Source organism: Hemitrygon akajei, chromosome 7, assembly GCF_048418815.1.
Source record: "Hemitrygon akajei chromosome 7, sHemAka1.3, whole genome shotgun sequence".
Classification (NCBI taxonomy): Eukaryota; Metazoa; Chordata; class Chondrichthyes; order Myliobatiformes; family Dasyatidae; genus Hemitrygon; species Hemitrygon akajei.
This window is the reverse complement of record NC_133130.1, coordinates 86,214,828-86,236,650: the sequence shown is the minus strand read 5'-3', so window position 1 is coordinate 86,236,650 and position 21,823 is coordinate 86,214,828. Positions and strand designations below refer to the sequence as shown.

General features: G+C 39.2%; 1 long non-coding RNA gene across 1 annotated transcript in view; it reads right to left on the bottom strand.

Moving 5' to 3' along the window:
* Window positions 1-21,572, bottom strand: part of LOC140730639 (uncharacterized) — a 58,487-nt gene extending 36,915 nt beyond the window's left edge. The window contains exon 1 of the long non-coding RNA XR_012099646.1: window positions 21,190-21,572. This is a non-coding gene — a long non-coding RNA (uncharacterized lncRNA). The remainder of the gene's footprint in view (window positions 1-21,189) is intronic.
* Window positions 21,573-21,823: the final 251 nt, after the last annotated feature.

Below are 21,823 nucleotides of genomic sequence, written 5' to 3'. Positions count from 1 at the left end.
TTTCACAACACATGCCAGTGATAATACACTCGATTCTGGTTCTGAAACTATTCCTCAGCCCGTACACATTCCCTAATGGGAACACATGCTCTAGTAATGAAGGAGTCATGAAAGCTTAATCATATATTTTCTTCTGTGCTTCTGTTAAGTTTCTAAATGGTAAACCTAAGTATTTCCCTATGTTTACTCCTGCTAACACCTCATCAAAGTTTCGTGCGGTGAAACAGCTACAGTTGAGAAAACACAAGCAAAGCAATATCAACAAGTAAGTGCTTCCCCACCATGAAATTTCTCTCTCCACCCACCTAAGACAGTCCCCTGCTCTCACAACTGGGGTATTGTTTTTCAAGACCGAGGCTCTTTTTCAGGATATGCAATTCGGCTGAAATTCGCAATTGAATTTAGCCTGCAGATTGGATGACTAGTTTCTCCAACCAGTAGACTGGTGGCACCTGGCATTCTCCTGGCCTGAGCCTGCTCAGGTGTTTCTCCAGGGCAGCTGTGAGCTAACGTTCTGGCTGTACTCCAAAAGGGCATGACTGGAATGTTAATCCTTTGCTCCCTGGGAAAGAGCTGCATGCTATGTCAATGAATTCATTTAGGATACCGTTTGTTAAAAAAAGATACATAAAGCTACACAAAACAGTTGTGTAACTTTGTGCAAGATTGCAACATCAATGGAACTTTAGATCCCTGGAGTGGGAGGTCATTGCTCAAAGACAATGTGGAACATCACTTTAAATTGGGACTTAATCCATTCTTACTTGGGGGAATGGGGGCAATTTTGTCATTGGAAGATGACCAGTCCATTAGTCAAATCTCCTGATTTCTGCATAGGGTAGACTGAACCCCTCCCCCCTTCTCACTGTCCATTGCCACAATTTGAACTTTGGTGTGAAGTCAAAACCACTTTGCACCCATGTTGGGCTTGTGGTGTCAATGTATTCTTCAGGACATCACAGCTGTGGCTTCTCCTGTCAACCCCCTCCCCAGCGCACATGCAGTATGATGAGGAGGGGATTATTTTGACTTCAGCACAAATAGTCAGAAAAGCTGTTAAGAAGACTAGCTGCTCATTATACAACATTTTAAAGTCAAGGTTTACAGGTTTCCATTCCCCAGATGTTGTCATGGGTACCAGCTGAAGTCTCCATATCAAAGGATAGTAGTTCAGTTACATAACTGTTATGCTACCATACCAGCAAAGTATGCATCAAGCAATGTTTATTTTGCCATACATTCAGAGGCCACTTCATTAGGCACTTCCTGGGCCTTTTTAAGTGGCCACTGCGTGAAGTTCATGGTCTTCTGCTATGGTAATCCATCCACTTCAAGGTTTGATGTGTTGTATTCACAGTTGCTCTTCTGCACATTGCTTTTGTGATGTGTACTTGTTTGAGTTACTCTCAGCTTGAACCAGTCTGGCCACTCTGCTCTGCCTCTCTCATTAACAAAGCATATTCACCCACAGATCTGTCACTCACTAGATGTTAATTTTTTGTTTTTCACACCATTCTCTCTAAACTCTAGAGAATTTTATGCATGAAAATCCCAGGAGATCAGCAGTTTCTGAGATACTCAAACCATATCATCTGGCACCAACAATCATTCTGCAGTTAAAAGTCACTTAAATTACATTTTTCCCCACTCTGATGTTTGGTGTGAACAAGAACTGAACTTCTTGACCATGTCTGCATAACTTTATGCATTGAGTTGCTGCCACATGATTGGTTGGTTAGATATTTATATTAGCAAACAGATGTACAGGTGTATCTAATAAAGTGGCAACTAAGTGTATTTCTATGCAACACAAGTGAATTTGCAGATGCTGGAAATAAATAAAAAACACAAAATGCTGGCAGAACTCAGCAGGCCAGACAGCATCTATGGGAGGAGGTAATTACGATGTTTCAGGCCGAAACCCTGACAAATTCCCTGTACAGCACATCTCTCAGCAAGGCATTACTCTCCTCCTTCTCATCACTGCCATCATATTTATTATTCTGCTTTTGCACTATTTATTTATTATTGTAATTTAATAGTATTTTAATGTATTGCACCGTACTGCTGTAATGAAACAACAGACTTCGTCACATATATCAGTGATATAAGCCTTATTCAGACTTTGTGGAAACTTGCAATACAACAATCAATATTTTATTATTCCATCAGATAACGAATAGAAGATCTGCTAAATATTTAGATAAAATAGCTCTAACAAGTCCTCACCCAACATGCATTCCTTAACTGTAACATCTATTTTAGGTTAAGACCTACAAGTATCTGGGAGTACAGTTAGACGAGAAGCTAGACTGGACTGCCAACACAGATGCCTTGTGCAGGAAGGCACAGAGTCGAATGTACTTCCTAAGAAGGTTGGCGTCATTCAATGTCTGTAGTGAGATGCTGAAGATGTTCTATAGGTCAGTCGTGGAGAGCGCCCTCTTCTTTGTGGTGGCGTGTTGGGGAGGAAGCATTAAGAAGAGGGACGCCTCACGTCTTAATAAGCTGGTAAGGAAGGCGGGCTCTGTCGTGGGCAAAGTACTGGAGAGTTTAACATCGGTAGCTGAGCGAAGGGCGCTGATAGGCTACGGTCAATTATGGATAACTCTGAACATCCTCTACATAGCACCATCCAGAGACAGAGAAGCAGTTTCAGTGACAGGTTACTATCGATGCAATGCTCCTCAGACAGGATGAAGAGGTCAATACTCCCCAATGCCATTAGGCTTTACAATTCTACCGCCAGGACTTAAGAACTTTTTAAAAGCTATTAATGCTTTTTGAGACGGTGATTTAGATGCATATCATATTTTTTTTTACTGAGTTAAGTATTGTATGTAATTAGTTTTGCTACAACAAGTGTATGGGACATTGGAAAAAAAGTTGAATTTCCCCATGGGGATGAATAAAGTATCTATCTATCTATCTATCTATCTATCTATCTATCTATCTATCTATCTATCTATCTATCTAACAATGAGGGAATCTGAAGTGTGCTTCTGTTAAATTATGCATTTGCCCTATTCTTCCTTCCAATAACATCTCACAAACGTTTAGAGAGTGAAGTTTGGTGTTGTGCTTATAGTAGTATTCAGCTAAGGGCAGGACAGTCTGCGTTGTGACCCTAAAGTCAACAAACAAGATCTTTCCCTCTAAAGAGGAAGGGGAAAAAATGTATCCAATCCAAGTAAGATCCAAGGCCATGGCCTCAGAATAAAAAGACATGCCTGTAGAAGATGGTGATTTCATGGAATTTGTTGCCAGGGAGGGCCATGGAGGGTAAATCACTGGATGTAATTAAGGCAGAAATTGATGAATTCTTGATTGGTAAGGATGAGTAAGTGGGAGGTGAGAAAGAAAACATACTCATGAATGAATAGTGGAGCAGAGTTGATGGGCCAAATGGCCTAATTCTGCTCGTATGTTCTTATGCTCTTCTTACTCCCTCACAGAAAAGACAAAACTGATTTTACTTTCCATCATCACATCATACATAGCAGCCAGCATATCTTGAGCTTGTTTAATTCAGTTTCATAAAAAAACAAATCAGTTGTATACATTAGCAATCCCCAAGCAACCTTATCAATAATCTGCCTTCAAGGCAAACACCAATTGTCTCATTCATTTCAAAAATCCACATTGCATCTTGTCTAGTTCTATGCTCACTTTGAGTCAATTAAGAAGGGTTGATAAGGAATCTTCCAGTAACACTTGATTCTGAGATTTGTTTTATCCTTCCAATGTTTTGATGCTTTGATCACAGAAGCAAGCCTACATGCAGGAATGTGCACAGATATTTAAACCACAGGCTCTCTTGGAAGAGTATACATTGAAATCCTTAACAAATTTGTTCATAATCCAGGAAAATCTCTCGCCACCATTCAGCGTATGTACAAGGAGTGGTACAACAAGAATGCAGCATTCATCATCAAGGAATCCCACTATCCAGATCATGCTCTCTTCTCACTGCTGCCAGCAGGAAGGAGGTGCAGAACCCTTAGGTCCCACACTACCAAGTTCAAGGACAGTTATTTCCCTTCCACGTGATCACTGAACACGTCCTAAGGACTTTACATGTTCTCGGTATTATTTACGTATTTATATATATTGTTATTTGGGGTTTTTTCATTTGCACTTTGCCTTCTTTTGCACATTGGTTGGTTGTCAGACTTCATGTGCGGTCCTTTTACTGATTTCACTGTATTCTCTGGTTCCACTGTGAATACCTCCAAGAAAATGAAGTTCAGGGTGACATATATGTCATATATGGTGACATATATGTACTTTGATAACAAATTTACTTTGAACCTTTGTACGTTTGATAATCTCATGCTTTTTCACCATGCCTCTGATTGCCAGCACCGTGCACAGACTGTATCTAACTGCTCATCAACTCTACTGCTCTTCATCACATGCAAATAGATTTTAATGATGCAGAGAAACTGGCTGGGAATTGCTCCCTTGTTTGTAGATTGCGTATAAACAAATTGTGTGGCTTGCAAAACCAGGAGATTTCGGGCAGCAAGATAAGCACCTGTATGCAATATATCCAAACTTTTATCCATGGCCATCAATCTTTTCTTCTATGCGAAAGCCCAGATATGAAGATCCGCCACTTATATTTGTATATGAGATACTGTTGAATCAGTCAGCTTTTAAACTACAATATCAACTGCACATAGTAAGAAGTATTTTCTCTCATCATCACTCTAGTTCATCCTCTCCTCACAGCACGCGCCCTCTAGTCCAGCCTGCTTTTACAGACTGTACCTACTATGCCTAGTAATAGTAAAATGGGCTGACACTAAATGTTTTAAGTCTCATTTAAGTGGTTAAGGTGTTGGTTCCTTTGGAACCTTGATTAATATATCACCAGCATTTATGGCCAATTTGCATTTAAGTGTATTCCAATGAAAGAGAGTCAAAGAGGGTTTAGGTATAACCTGGTATCTTTTGACAAAATTTGACTGTATCTTTCAGGACATGCTAAGAAGAAAATTCCAGTTTGCCCAACCATTTCACTCTTCCCAGCTTCGAAGACATATTTATGACTTTTGACATTGCTTTCCACCCATACAGGGATTACTGTTCTCTGCCTATTCTCAGCTAATGAGTGTGATAGTCCAGGCCATGTGCCGGATAAAAGATGTGCCTGAGCACACATCATCAGGGTCATCCATTATTGAACCTGCCAGATTTTTGCAGCACTGGGTGAAAGGTAATTATCAAGTCTGTGCTCGCACCAAGATGTGACTGCCCAGAATATGACCAAGGGCATAAAAAGCAAGGCACCAAAACTGAAGCCTCGTTTTCTTTTCTTTTTAGCAAAGTGCTGAGAAGGAGGAATGCAGTTCAAAGAAAATGGTCTCCCATTTGCAAAAACCTCAACGGGTCAGCCTTTTTTCCATCAGTCATCTCCACACAGCTGCTGAAAGGATTTTCCTGGGGAAGGACGGATTGGAAAATTGAAGCAAGAATTTTACACCTGTTTGCAAGACAGCCACACGGGAGACAGAAACTGAGCCATGAGAAGCTGACCAATCACTCAGAAAGATTCAATAAGCAACACATTTTAGTTCCCTCTCCTTTTTAAACAAAAATATTCTTTATATGTTGCTTTTCTTTCAGAGTCATTTGATAATGTATATCATTACTTTCACTTGATCTGAACCTTCAGAACCAGCTCTGTTCGCAGGACGATACCTGAAAGAGCTAAGCCGGTCCACAGGTCTGTGCCTGGAAAAGGGAGAAAAATCAGAATTGGGGAGGTAAAGCAGAAATTAGTTAATCTGCCTGTCATTACCAACCAGGGAGAGCAGGTTACAATCACCTGGTCCTTTTAAACTATCAGAAGCAAATCAGATTGGATCAGGTTACAGAGCTAAACTTTTCCAATAAACCTGACAGTCTGTAAACAGCAATCCTTGGCCTGTATTTGCTAAACGTGTGTGCTTTGTTCTTCCCTCCCCCACAGTCTGACTTGTGGCTAAAGAGTGGGTAAGTTCATTCAGATCTTCACAATAATTTAATTTCAGCATTCTACTTTTTTTCTCTCTCTTCTCTCCTAAAGGAACTGATCTTTGCAAGAATGGAGTATCACAGTAATGTTTAAAGTAAAGGATTTTTTAAAGTAGGAACTTTAATTCAGCAAACTATTGTAACCTTTGACCTCAGGTTTATCAGCTGTCTTTCATTTGAGTTAAATTTTTATTTCAATAACAGCAGATTGTGTACTGGAGGGAAAAAGGCTTCTATCAAATTGATATTTTTAAACATTTTATTCTAAAAACCACATAGTTATAAATAAAAACACAATTTTGGCCTCTGACCTATTTGTAGTTTAAGAATTTGTTTCAAGATATAATATTTTTGTCCGCTACACTAGCAGATGTTTCTTCAGAATTCATGCCACAGGACTAACAACAGATTTAGCAACAAGGGAACTAAGCTATTTTATAGGCTACCTTTTACATTTGTAGTGGTCCACTGCATTCACGTACTAATTCTGGACACACAAAGGCTCGCATGGGTGATTTGGAAAATGGCATTTCCAACACAAACAACAATATTTGCTGGATGAATGGTGATCCACTTAGTGGTGCCTTATGTGCCACAGCAGTATTATGAGAATGTAGTTTTATCATCAGGATGGCAGTAATGGTACTGGTCTGAACTAACAGATTTTTCTGATGACACATACCTAACATCTAGTATTTATATTAAGCATCTGGGACAATATCAAAATTATCTGAAGTGGAAACATTTAGTATAGGAAGTAATTAATCGACCTTTCATCTTATAGTTCAGACCAGAATTTTCCTCACTTTTGTTCTGGTAAATGATAGGTACAGGAACAGGCCATTTAATGAACAATGCTGTTGGACTTACTCTATTTACATCCCTTGTTTCATATCTCACCCTATAATAAACTATTTATCTTAGTTTTGTAAGTTTCAACTGAAACAACTTTCACTACCTTTTGGGAGAAAAGCTTGTATTGCCAGTGTTCTGGATTCCTCCAAAATAGAAAATACGTGCACTGCATCTGCCCTATAAAAATGTTCCAGTGTTTTAAACACTGCTTGGTCTTCTTTAGTCACTCAAACACAAACAAAACATATTCAACCTATCCTATGTATGAACTCTTCAAAAGCCATGTGAATGAGTCAGTTTTGTTCCTTCCCAAACATTCAGGGCCAACTTCACTGAGTGGATAAAAAAGGGAAATGGAATGGTTGTTGAAGTTAATACTCAATTCTACAAGAACATGTTCCATGCTTTTGAAAAACATATGTAGTTAGCTCTTATTTTTTGCCACAAAGTAGGAATAGCTATTAGAAGTTACATACAATTCTTTAATTTTCACTTCTTCCTCCTTATGAGAAAAAGCTATTTGGCCTGCATTTAGAACCTTCTATGACTCTACATCTAAAACAATGAGTTTATACATGGGGAAAAAAACAAACTTGTATTGGCACAGTGTCAGCCATAAATCACTTCTAGCACCAGGTACAGTTTCAAAAATATTATAGTGTTGTGACGACTTCACCTCTTGAAATCTGTAACTCTTTTTAAGAAATCATAAATCATGCCAAAGCAGCAAATAAATATCCGAAGCAAGCTACAAGTTTCTTCAGCAATGTTCTTTTGAAGAATTTGAACCATATCGACTGCTTCTTTTAATGTTTTTTGAATAATTCAGTCTTTTATGTTATGTAGGCACTGTTGCAAAACGTATTGAAAGAAAAGCAGACATATTATTCCTTCAATGTTCTTTGAAGCATCTTCCTTTTGAAGACCCTTTCAGAAAGCAGCCATTGCTGCAACTTTTCTGTTGTTAGTTGCCATGGTAATCTTTCCTTGATTGGATTAATAAAATCGGTGTTAAGCTAAAGAAGGCTACAAATTCTTTGCATGATTCAAACATGAAACTATCCACAGAGTCAGTTATCTAATCACATCTTCCAAAATTAACAGTTTATTCCAAAGTAAAGAGAAAATCAGCTTACAAATATAATGATTTAAGTCAGATTGCAAGCAAGCAATACCTTCCATTAGAAGGGTTCACTGTTTGGGCAGAACATAATGAACACTGCAAGTTCAGTGTTGTAATTATATTTGCCATACTGTTGATGTAAAAGGGGGCTATAGAATGCATAAAATATACATTTTTAACTGTATGAGATAGTTAAATTTGGGTTAACAAATGTTCCTGGAAAATTACGTTGAACAGTATATTTTCAATGTTAAACTATATTGGAAATCCTTTTCATAAAGTGTTATTGTTCTGTTCCTCATCTTTGTTGATTCAGGAGTGAACTAAAACTGTTCATTTCGAAACAGTGACTAAATGCACTACAGCTCTCTCCATCATTAAACACTCTATTTCTTAGGTGATTCTTTGAAAGATGTTTCAGATACAATATGGCAGCTTCATACTTATTCCTTTCTGTAAACAGAATGTGGAGATGCAAATAGAAATAATCTGCCTCAAGAATAATGATAATTGAATATTGCACAGACAAATGCATAAATGTATGACAGATATCAGTTGGAATCATCAATCATCTAACTGAAGACAAGTCAGTTGTCTAATTGACAGGCTGAAGACATAACTTGGGAGCAACCTTTAAGCAGTTACCATTAGAATGCTGGAAAGTGTATATAAAGAAATATTATAAATACTAGAAATCTGAAACAAAAATAGAAAAAAAACTATAAAAGACAAGTCAGAATCTCAAAGAAACAAAGGTGGATGAAACAACCAGAAGCTAATAGAAAAATTGTTCAATATACTATCCTTAATAAGTTATCAGAAAACAGAACAAATCAGCATCATAATCCTTAACATAATAATTTAGTTATTAGTAAGTTTTAGAGGCATGTATAATTAAAAGTATATTAAAGTATAAAATATATTGAATAGTGCACATACTTGTAGCAAATTAGCTAACTGTGGAACAAAATAGGTAAACAGCAAATATATGGTTAAACAAATTAGAAAGAAATTATACATTTGTTCATTATCATTGTATATATTCTGATAATTCATCATTAAACATATTGCATCAAGTTATGGAATTTAAACATATAATTGCAATACCTTCAAACATACTAATAACTTATAATGTTATAAATTTAAGAAATCTTTCTACTTATTACATAGCATGGCAACAAGGTGTTTTAACAAAAAGCAGAAAGCAAAAACAAAAGTCTTATGTAAATAAAGATGGATTGATATTCAAAGAGAATTATGATTGATTTGGTACAGTTATGTGACAACCTAGGCTTACATAGCATTACAACAAGATATTCTAATACAAGGCAGAAAGTAAAAGCAAAAATCTTATGTGTCAAGCGATGGATTGAGGTTCAGAGAGAATTGTGATTGGTTTGGTACAGTTTCAATTATGTGACAGCCTAGAGGTAATAGAGAGTGAACAAGAGTGAGCAGAAAAACAGGGCCAGTGGGTAAATTTTACCTCTGCCAATCCTGGGGATGTGATGAAAGTTTTTGTCATTTGTTTTACAATGTACACACGCTACTTATTTGTACTTGTGTTTCTCTCTCTCTCTCTCTCTCTCTCTCTCTCTCTCTCTCTCTCTCTCTCTCTCTCTCTCTCTCTCTCTCTCTCAAGTCTGTGTCCATTAGCTATGTGGGACTGAGATGGAAAATACTGGGTGCCGGTGAACCCATGGAATTTGAAAAATTTACATGCTAAACACCCACAGTAAAATTTCACAGAAATAGGCTCTTTGCTCCACTGCATCTATGGTGGCTATCAGGCAACCATATTCACGAAGTCCACACCAATAAGTCACTGAGCGCCTTGGAAAGTTGGGTTGAGTGAAGGAAAGCTTGTTGCGCTGTGGGGGTGTATTTTTTTGTGATGGAGGTGATGGAATGAGATGCTAGAGTGGGTGAATTGGAAACTAAACGATCAACTACAACAATAAGACTTCTCCAGCTATATGATTGGGTAGCAATTATTTTAGTTATAGTTGGTGAATGTTATCCTTCGCTTTGACAACTGGAAATTTTCTCGGAGGTAAGTGCTGTTGTTCAATATCATGACGAGAGAACAAAGAAGCCTGCCAGAAAGCACACACAACAATCACAACGAAAAAATGAAAGTATTCCCAGTATAAACCCTGCGGCATCTGTTAAAGAGGGAGACGGATAGATCGACTGCATAATTCGAGTGGATTAGTTCGGCTGTATTCTAAAACAGGATTTTTAGATTCAGTGAGGGTGACACTAACAGACCTAACCTTACATGTAACTGAATTTGATATTTTATAATATTCAGAAACAGCAGCAATATCAACTCGGTTTGAAACAGGACGATTTAACTGATTTTACACTACGGATTATAAGCAGCTACGTAAATATATAAAATATTGGAACATATATATATATATATATATATATATATTGCAATATTTTATGATCCTCTCGTACCGTAATAATTTTCCTAAATTACAAATGAAACGTTTTCAATGATTATAGATTGTGAAGTTTATCATTGAGGCATGCAAAAATATCTGATATAGTTTTATGGTACAAACATGAATCAAGATTGAATTGCCAAACAATTCCCCCCAAATAATTGACTGGGTCGGTTCTGGTACCAATAGTTAGCGCTCTCTAGTATATTCCTTCGTATGTTTTTGCTCAGGGAAGAACTGGTTAATTTAAAAATTAATTGTTTAATACTATCGCGGAAAGGCAATACATGTGTACCGCAGTATCCGTGCCCGAAATGATTGAATAATTTGAACCTGCCCAGCTGTTGCAGCTTGAGACAGGTGCAGAAATATTGTGAGGAGCATGCTGGCCGAGACGGAACGTTTGGTCAGCATTAAACAAGCAATGGAACACGCCTCAAGGGGTTCGCGTTCCATCGCTCTGTTGACTCTTCCAAAATTCGATTGCAACTGATGGCTGCGCACAGCATCAGAATAACTTGAACCTGCCTGCCCTTCGCTTTCCGAGCGCGGAAGCTGAAATGTCAGTGTAAAATTTCCTCTCTCTGGGAAACGAAGAAAAACATAAGCAGTGCTGAATACCTTCGTCTTGGATCTACCCGGCAGTTATACACAAGAACTAATTTCATCGAATTATATACAGTGATGCAGCAGAAAACTAGGCCATTTGGCTGGAGAGAAATGGGATAGAGCATGATAGTTGGCATGACGCAATGGGCTGAAGGGCCTGTTTCTACCCAATGCGACTCTATAACTATTCTTGTGCGGTAATTGGACAGTGTTGTGCAATTAGTTCCAATGTTATTCTCCTCGCTCCTCCCCCCGTGGCTCTGATTTATCCTCTATTAAGTATTTCCTCTTTAAAAACAATAAAAGTGTTCCCATTCTTGTTCCAAGGTTATCCGAGCCAGAGAACGCACACTCAGTGTTTTAGGAACAGCTTCCACGCCATCATATTTTGAAGAGCCTATGAACCCACGAACACTGCCTCTCTTTTTGCTTGCTCTCTATCTATCTATTATTGTATTGCACTGTATCCCTGCCGTAGAACATGAAAAATTAACGACATATGTCAGTGGTAATAAACTTGATTCTGAATCTGACTCTGAGAATGTGGTTTTGACATTTGTAAAGATAGAATTAGAGAAAGGCCTGTTTGTGGATCATCGGTGTAGCCTCACGCACTAAAGGGGATGTTTCGTGTTATTTGACCACCGGGAAGATAGTTCATCTATTTTTACAATGATGATTGTCCTACAGTGAGTATTTCAGAAAATATTAAAGTAAGGAATAATAATCTATTTTAATACCATAACATTAACACGTCGTCGTGTAAGGTGCTGGGAGTGAATTTTTCCAAGTTTGATTTCCTTGCCTCCCCATCTCCAAACACTATCACGGGATCTTATTTGGTCTTCGCTTTTTTTTCCAGAGATTGCAACGATTTGATTAAGGTGGCACTTTTAAATATAATACCGCGCCACAGCGTGAAACAACCTACATGCATCAGTAATTATTTGTCAAACTATGATTTTTTTCGTGCGTATATATGAATAAAGGAAATGCAAATGGTAAAGCAGAATTTACGGGTTTTTTTTTACACAGTTAACGGAGAGCAGCCACTTTAGTCGTTTTCGTAGCTGGAATCAACTATTCAATTAAAACAGCACAAACGATTCTCCCCACCCTTATCATCATCATCCCGACATGGGCACACCTATGCGGCGGACAAATACAGTGGCATCAGCACGGGTTTAGATATTGTTGTTGGGGGATACAACAAAGACCAGAAAGACTTGATGGCTAGCTTTGCTTGGAACAACGGCAGGGGATATGAAGTTAATTTGCATCGAGTGCGAGGTTTATTGCAGGGAATGGAAAGACAAGTTTAAATTTTGTACCAACTGAAGAAAAATATTAGTTTTAAGCGTGAAACTTCCAAATTAAACCAGTCCGTCCACTGACTTTACATTAAATATAATGTAATACATACTGAGAGAAAGTCGTACGGGTAGCATTTGACTGAAATTCATAAAATTAACAGTGAAACTACTTGGGATATCATTTCTATACATCACTGTGGACCGACCGCAGTACTTAGCAGATCACTGGATTTTAAGGTCAATCCTAAACATTCTTGGGTGGTTTGAGTATTTTGACTTTGTACGTTATTCCTGTCATGTAATAAAAACGAAATGACAAAGGAGATGGCGAGTTGAGGCAAAACGAGGATGATGCTATAAATTGTTAGCGTCGCTGATGGGAGGGAGGCGAGTCAACAGTTTACAAAATCTCAGGTGAGGTCGCTGGAGGGTCAAAGGCAGACTCGTTACGTCTCATTTTACTTGAATAAATGCACAGAAATGTTACACCAAAATTATACAGCCTGAAACTGTTGTTAAGCATAGATTCTGCCACCCCTCACATTGCTCCCATCCTTACGGAGTCCGCAGAATTGTACAGTTATCCGGTTTTCTTTCGTTAACATATAGACCTGTGAAACACAGAATAGTTGATACACACTAGCGGGCGCACGCGCACACGCGCGCGCACACGCACACACACACACACACACACACACACACACACACACACACACACACACACACACACACACACACACACACACACACACACACACACACACACACACACACACACACACACACACACACACACACACACACCGTACATCTACCCAAGTATTTTCGCAAAGCGCGGATCTCTCAATCATATATGAACACAAACGCATGTTCAACCAAACGATACAAACTCGCACGTACTCGACAGAATATATCCGCTCAAGCACGCAAGAAAATGCATCAAGTTTAGACTTATACAGTACACAATACACACACAGTCAGATCACACAAACGCTCACAAAAAAACCGCAAACACTTCGGCACACGAAATGAAGCACACACATTGGTGCTCAGATAGGGAAGAAAGCGGTAGAGGTATACTTAATTAACATGGACTTTCACGGTACCTGCGTGATAAAACATTCACAAATTCCCACATGGTGCAAAAATTGATGCAAACTCTTACAAATATTTGTTCATAATCACAAATACATCTGCAGAAGGATATATACACAGAGTGTAGTGTCGCAAAGAGCGTGCGCGCGCGCACACACACCTCACATGCACACACACACTCATGCGCGCGCGCGCACACACACACACACACACACACACACACACACACACACACACACACACACACACACACACACACACACACACAGAAAGAGAAAACTGATACTAACACATATATGAAAACTCACGCGTTTATACAATTAAACAGAGGGACAATATTCCCTGACACAATATGCACCCCCACGCAGGACCAGTTCACGCACTCCCACACACACAGTCTACATCAGCGTGTATCTGTATCTAATCGTGACGCTATTTGCATGGTGCAATTTTAATGTGGCAACATCGAAACTGAACGGCGGCCAAGCTTTGCACACCAGAAAAGCAGAAATATCAAAAGGAATTCAGATGCCAAAGACACCACCTGTTCGTTACTAGGCTGTTATCCTCAGCACAGTGTATCAAAAACCGCGCTCAGATTTAGTATCTCATGGAAATTAAATTATTTCTAAGAAGCTTACACAAACCACGTCCAAAACGTGACCAATTGGTTAAGTAAGAGTAATGAATGTGAACCATTCCATCCCTAATTGCAAACGTTTGATAGTACACAAGCCTGGGGTTTGTCACCACAACGAAATAAACTGTTGGTGCAAAATCGAAGGGAGACCCGAGAAAGTGAGATTACCAGTGAAGTTTTACGAATTACCCCCAAGTTAAGAATGGAAATAATTACATGTAATACCGTTCTTAAAAAGAGAGTGCAACTGCACTGTGTTTTTGAATTGTTAAACCATCCAGGAGCATCCCTAACACACGCCACTAACCTCCTCTCCCCCCCCCCCCCCACCCCCAATCCACCACCACCCATCAAATGTCTTGCAAATTTTTCCGTGGAAACGATATTATGCGGCTGGTCCGGGATATAGTGCAGCAGTAAAGCGTTGAGTGAAGCTGATTTCTCTTATCGATTTCTAGCAGAGGAGTCACCGCTACCCTGGCCGACTACAACCGCGACGAATCAAACGCCAGTAACTCAGAAATAAACGGTCAATAATATCGTCTCGAAATAATCCATCATCTCCCTCACGGCAAATGGAATCGAGCACTTTCTAATATCCTTTGGTCTTTAACCAAAAAAAAGGGGGGAGTTTCGTTGGATGTCGGTGTACCGATGCTTACCTAAAACAAATGTGATATGTATTTCCAGTGACTAGATCATCTTTTAAATTGGCGGTGGTAGTAGTGGGGGAGGGGGTAATAATGTCCAATTTAATGTTAATAATACAGCTTATGTAAAGAGTTATTGTTTCATTCATTTAATTATGGTTTCATCCGTTAAACCATAGCTTAGTTTCCTATGAATTTGCAATATGCAGAATATCACAACAGTCGCTCTTTGTATATCTGGAGCAATAAATACTTAGATAATACTTAGATGTAACTGTTCCTATTTCCACCTTTATCAATTAAAAGTCATAAATTAAAAAGAAGATAAGATACACAAATTAGCGCTGTGTCATATTCCATCGCACTACAAGAAAACTGTAGTTATTACTTGGAAAATACAATGTATTGTAGAGTGTGTGTTGAGTTCAGTGCAGAATCTGTATAACAGCTGCCGTATTGACTTCTCACTGTAATTTTCAGGGCTAGAAGTACTCTTTAAACAATTCCCATTTCACCCACATTGAGGGTACAGGCTGCATTTTCGCTTGTGGTGCGTTTAAAACAAACAAGAGACATTTCAATATTTTTAATTTAAAGCACTCTCTTTTTCTGTTCCATTCTCTTCCTTCTCGCCTTTGTTATACGATTCTCTTTAAACTCGTCAGGACGTTAATAGTCCTATTTATCGTTCTGCACAAAAAAATTACTCTTTAATTACCTTATTACCAAAAGGTCAAGTATAGTTAGCGGGGCAGGGTGCGCTGGTGCATTCGAAGCGCATTTGAAGCTCGATATGCTTAAAACAAGGCTATGTTACAAGAGTACAAGTCTATTTTAAAGCGGCGTTCAATTGCTAATATTAAACAAAAAGGGATCAAGTAATTGATAATATTATCAGCGATATTTTTTTCATTTTGAAACGCAAAAACGCATTTTTAAAAAAAAACAGTAAAAGGGAAATGGAACTGGTGCCATTTCATCGCAAAAGAGTTTCTCCAAATTGTAACTGGAGAATTCATTGATATTGATATTAAAAGTGCATAATTTCGCAGCGGCGAATGGAAGTGGTGGACTGATCACCTTCTGGATGGTAAAGAGTGTAAAATAGGAAGAATGCATGTAAAATGCTGGATGTTCTAATGCAGATCCCGCTTCCTCGCCGCGGTTTTAATGTACTGTGTACTAACGACTGCTCCCGCTGCGCAGATAGAGGATTAGCAATATTTCAAAAGAAAGACCAGTTAATGCGGTATAGTGTGAACTGTCCCACCCCTGCAATAGGCTAAAGCGGAATTACAGCTTGTATGATTCGTCTCCCCTCAGTCTCCCGGGAGACTGCACAACTTGGGTGTTCCCGAGCACGGTTAACCAGTTAAAATTCGAGATCATCCATTCGACTTTACAAACTTGGTTCCAACTTCCAAAGCTCGCAGACCAGAAGTGCTTTATTGACGTCGAGTTTAGCATTGTAAATTTTGTTGTGGAACAAAATTGTTTATAAACATGCAGAAGCAAGCAAAGCCTCCAAAGATCTTGTACTTCCTCGTGTATTTTTAATTAACTATGAGGAGCGGGTTTAAACTGGACGCCTGTAGTAGAAAAAAGGCAGTAAAATGTTGCTTTTAACCTGTCTCCATTGACCGTCGATTGTTTTGAATTTCACATGGGGCAATTTAAAAATTGATAATAAACTAAGTTTTTGATCTGTAGTTTTTAATGTTTGGAGAGGGCAAGATATGAGGCAGCTCCGGCCATAATTCCGATGCAGACACTTATAGATTGAATCTCAATGTTTGACTGCAGTCGTCTCTTACTGAAGTCGCTGCTATTTCTCGCCTTTGAATCCAGGCGAGAAAGTGAGAGAGAAAAAGATGTGCTGCGACATTTGCAAATTATATGCAGATAAAGTAACTAGTGCAAAATGTAATTAAATTGCCCCGCAGAAGTAAACGGATCAAGCAGGCCCTATTATAGGCGGTAGCTGTGTCGTGTTGCCACGACAACAGTAAACCGTCCGAGCTTACCGTCTATAATGTACCAAGTCTTAAACGAAGGCATTTTGGAGCCTCTTCTGACATTTCAAATCTTTCTGTGAGAATCTCTGCAGATTTGATGTTGTGGATCGGATGGGGATTCACAATGCGCTCCACCTCCCCCCCCCCCCCCCAACAAAACTGGATTTGCTCTCCGATACAAATACCGCCACATTATAACCTAATTAAACTCCTCCACCCCTTCTCCGCGAAAGAGAGAGAAAAGCACCCGCTCTTCGGAGAGCCCGATTTCTGTTCCACTTAGCACCATGGTTGCAAGATATGTCTGGACAGAAATTCTCTGTTTAGTACATTGAAGGGTTAAAAAAAGAAATAACTCTGCTTTTGAAGGTATTACTTTGTTCTTTTCGTTGGCCGGGAACCGTTCTGTTTCCTTCTTTTGGACTAATCAATGCAATCCCCATCAAAAGGTATTAGAAGTTCTTTGGTCCTAGGCCGAAAAGAAGCCGGCCAATAAAATCGTCATATATATATATATACATTCAACGATAAACGTCAATTGTTCAATAGAACCCCAAGTTCACTGCTGCAATTTTACACTATCCGATATGTTCCCACTTCAGAAGTTTGGTGTTTGATTCTATCCAGATTTATTTCGAAATTCGATTGACCATTTTGTTTTTTATCCGAGATCGTTTTAAAATTAAATCACCCCGTTCTCACAAAATATTACTGTTAAATTTGCGACGTTAACGGAGGGGTGGGGGCGTTATTAAATGTGGAAAACCGGGTTGCTTTGAACTTAGATATCAAAAGGCCAGTTGTGTTTAATTCAAAGCTGGAGTGGGCTTGACAAAAGGTTATTCTCCGTCAAAGGATGTGAAATGAAGTACGTGGGCAGACACTCATTTAATGACAAGTAATTGACAAATCCGAAGACTCGCATTACTAGAGGAATAGAACTGTATTAATTATTTAACAACGATTACCCTTTCAGCGTGTCCTGCACAGTAGTGGTCATGTATTAAAAATATGACATGTTAAATCACACTTGGGTGCCATAGAGAGCGAAAGGGAAAACGCGGCAAGATTTATATTGTCGTCCGATACCACCGGAGGTTTAGAAACTAATTATACGTTTCATGACGTAAATTCACCCTCTGGAAGTTTTAAAATGTCATATAGTTACAAATGGCGATAGATAGACAGATGTTTAGATAGATAGACAGACATGGAGACAAGAAACAGTAGGTGCTGGAATATGGAGAATTTTTTTTTAGCGAGACTAGGAGAGAGATAGAAGGACGGACAGCCAAGTTTCCTAGAGACCTAGGCTAACACTAGTTCTATGGGTTCTGAACAGACTGATGAGGCCCATGTGGGATTCACAGACTACGAAACAAGTGGGACAGGAGATGACTGGCAGAACGGACGATTTGGCAGTTTGGGAGATGCTGGGGCTCTTTCCGACGTTTACCGTAGGTTTCTTTGTGTCCTATCAACGGAACTGAAGTCCTGAATGCCCCATTTCCATTTTGATCGTGTTTGGGTACCATGGATTCCCTGAGATGTCCGCGGGGAAATCCACACTTTTTAAGGAGTCTCTGAGAACATCAGTGATTTCCCAGTGTCGCTTTGGTAATGTTATGTCGTGACGGAGCTCAGAATGGGGTTGTTGGCTCCCGTAATCTGATGTCGGTCATACAAACTATGTGGCCGTTTTATTGGAAGCGGCTACCGGAGCCAATTGTAGGGTAGGGAGTTCAATTGCGGCACCGATCTGTAAGGAGTCTCTATGTCCTCCCCGTGGAACTTGGGTTTTCCCCGGGTGCTCCGGTTTTCTCCCACAGTCTAAGGATGTATCGGTAGGTTAATTGGTCATTGTAAATTGTCCCTGCTTAGGTTAGGATTGATCGGGGTTGTGGGGATGCTGGGGCGGCATGTGTCGAAGGGCCGCAAGGACCTACTCCGCGCTTTATCAACTAAATAACTAAACAAACAAACAAACGCTAGGTGCAGGCTTTCTAGCGAAAAGGGGAAGGGTACTTGCGAGGCAGTTATTGAGGCATCTCTTCAGTGCCTGTGGCAATCGATATCAGAAACGTGCGGGAGGACAGCGATCACTGCTGCCCAGTAGACCACCAGCCGGCTGCCATGTTCGAAATATAAGTAAATAGCTGTTAGGGAACAGAAGTGGGCCTTTCGTCTTAAGTACCAATGAGACAGTGTTTAGAGGTACCCGGAATCCGCTCGCTTCGATCCCATAACCTGTGATAACTCTAACTGTGCAATCTCAATCGATCCTGTAATTAAGCGCACAAGTAATGTTTTACTTGTGGAAGAGACCTCCACGCTAACACCCTGATTGGCTGGATCTTGTACTGTTTGTTGTCCCTGTTCCGGATTCCCGTTATAACCTTAGACTGACTGAAATAAAATTTGATTCTAGATTTTTGGGACTGCTCGAACAAAGGTCCAAGACGCCTCGTTAAAATAACCTGTGTGTTTCTCTTTCAAATATACAGTAATACATTACTAAAAGGCAAATTTGCCTATTTGTCCGTCATTTGAGAACCCACTGTCAATATTATTACAAGATGGTTATAACGTAAACGCGCTTGTCGTTATCATTTATTTACTCCCACCCGGACAACGTAACATTATAGAAATTAAAATGCGCCGCAGAGTGATTATATTTTAGGGAAGAGAATGTCGGTGGTTTCATTTGCGCCCGTGTCGCTGCTTTGGTTTGATTAAAACGGTCAGACCTATCGTGTGTGGATTGATTTCCACGGATCTCACTCTGGTGCGATGGCTTTCTGTAGATGCTTAATCCTGCTGTGACAACGCCGCTGTTTACATGCGTTTTCCAGGTGAAGGCATTCGTTTTATATTCTACCGGCTGTATTAATCACTTTAAAAAATATACTTCAAAGTGATATCTCAGAGAACGGTTAATAATGTTGTTCAAGCATCCTGGAGGCTAACTTGTCGAATTTTGTTTAGAAACTACAGACTAACAATATTGCAACGTAGAAATTAAACGCTGCGTACTTCAGCGCTCGTATTGCAATCGCAGCGAAGATATTGTTATTCCAATACAGTAAATGGAAACAGTGCAAGATAACAACGGATTGAGTAACCAACAATGTTGATAAATCATTGTAATAAAGCTTTTGTGATCACCATACACCAGCAAACAAATTAATTTCCTTCCTTGATTTTAAACCATCTTTAACGCCGAATAAGTAACGGAAATACAGTGGAGATTAGAAACATTCAGACATTTCGGATTATGTTTTCGCTGCGAGACACCAGACCCTCGATTCTGTATTTTCAAACTGCAGCCGGAAAACAGACATTCGTCACGGAACGGCATTTTAAGATTTGGGATGTCAGAGTTAGATCTCATGTTTTCCCTGACGATCACACAGTAGACAAATTCGATTTGTCTGTTATTTGAAGTTCCCTCCATATCGCTCACATATCGGCAAACAGGAGCCGTCTTTCCAATCTTTAGTATACTCTGCTGGGTTGCTTTCTGCTTCACCATTATCTAACTACAGTTGCCTTATCTGTTTTAAAATGATTCTCGGAGCATTGTTCACAGATAAAGCAATCTTCAATTCCCCGTGCGCCACTTATTGAAACAATGCATTTCGCATCATTGGCCGATCCATCAAAAGATGAATGTCTTGAAAATCTGTTATCTTCAATTATCTATGCATCCATCCTATCTCCATTGTTTCTAATAGTTGTACCCATATATCTCATTCTAGTTGTCTACCCAACGTTATATATATTTATCTGACCTCCATTAACAGTTTTATGTCTGCCTGATATTTTGCGGCTCTATTTTTGATTCAATTCGATAACATTAACTCTCAGGAGTGAACATTGTTCAGTTATTAAATCCAATTAAGAGGGGCATCCTTTTGTTATTAAGTTTGTCTATTTATAGATGTCAATGAAAGTATTGTATGCTCATTTTTATTTAAAAGCACCAGGGACCCAAATAGCATATTAAAGGAGAATAGCACTTCCTTCGAAAATAAGTAACTTAGTGATTTACATGACTCACAGACAAATGTAATACTTGGCTGCCATCAAATTGAAAACACCGTGTTGCAAGGGAAGGCGCGAACACGTTTATTGAACGCACATTGAATGGTTCGTTGCATTTGATTTCAATTTGATCACAAATCCTATTAAAACAAACAAAAAAAAACAGAACAAAGTAGAAAATGTTATTTTCAGTTACGATCTTAATTTAATAGCTAGACCCACGCTTTCCACTCTCGATCTACATAAAATGTAACAATAATAGTTCGTTCGAATAGCTGACAATGGCGAGAGAGATTTAGGATCAGTTTATTTGACATTAGCTGGGATATTTTTAAAACCTTAAATGAACGTGCATTTTGCAGATAACGTACCTGGAACTTGTGGATCCAACCACGACGGCAGCCCAACTCATGGAGCTGCGTTCTGACTGTAAAGAAGTCGAAGCAAAGCTGGATTATTTGAGCTCAACACAGCCAGTGTTGACTTTAGCACAAAGCAAAGATTTCACTGCCCGGCTAGGACCAAAATGATTATTTTACTAAGATATTGATCGGTGTCATAAAATTCCTTTAAACACATTGCACGAAAAATTAGAAAATAACGGATACCTGTGGAAACTGATTGAAGTGTGACGTGCAGTAGAAAGTAGGTTTTCGTATTTACTTTAACCGATGTATTTACCGATCACATGTAACATGATTATTAATATGATTATTAAAATCAGCATATAATGAACAGGATCGAAAACGCTGGAAGTCTTTAATATTGGGACCTATGATAAATGGCAGAGCATGGTTCCTGTAAATGGAAATGTCTGTGTATATGTATATCTGTGTGTGTGTGTGTGTGTGTGTGTGTGTGTGTGTGTGTGTGTGTGTGTGTGTGTGTGTGTGTGTGTGTGTGCTCGCGCGCGCGTATTTTCGGCTTCTGAAGATGTGTGCGTGCAAGGGTTCATATATGTGTGTGTTGTTGTGTTTTACTAACGTTTCTCCATTTAAGATGGTA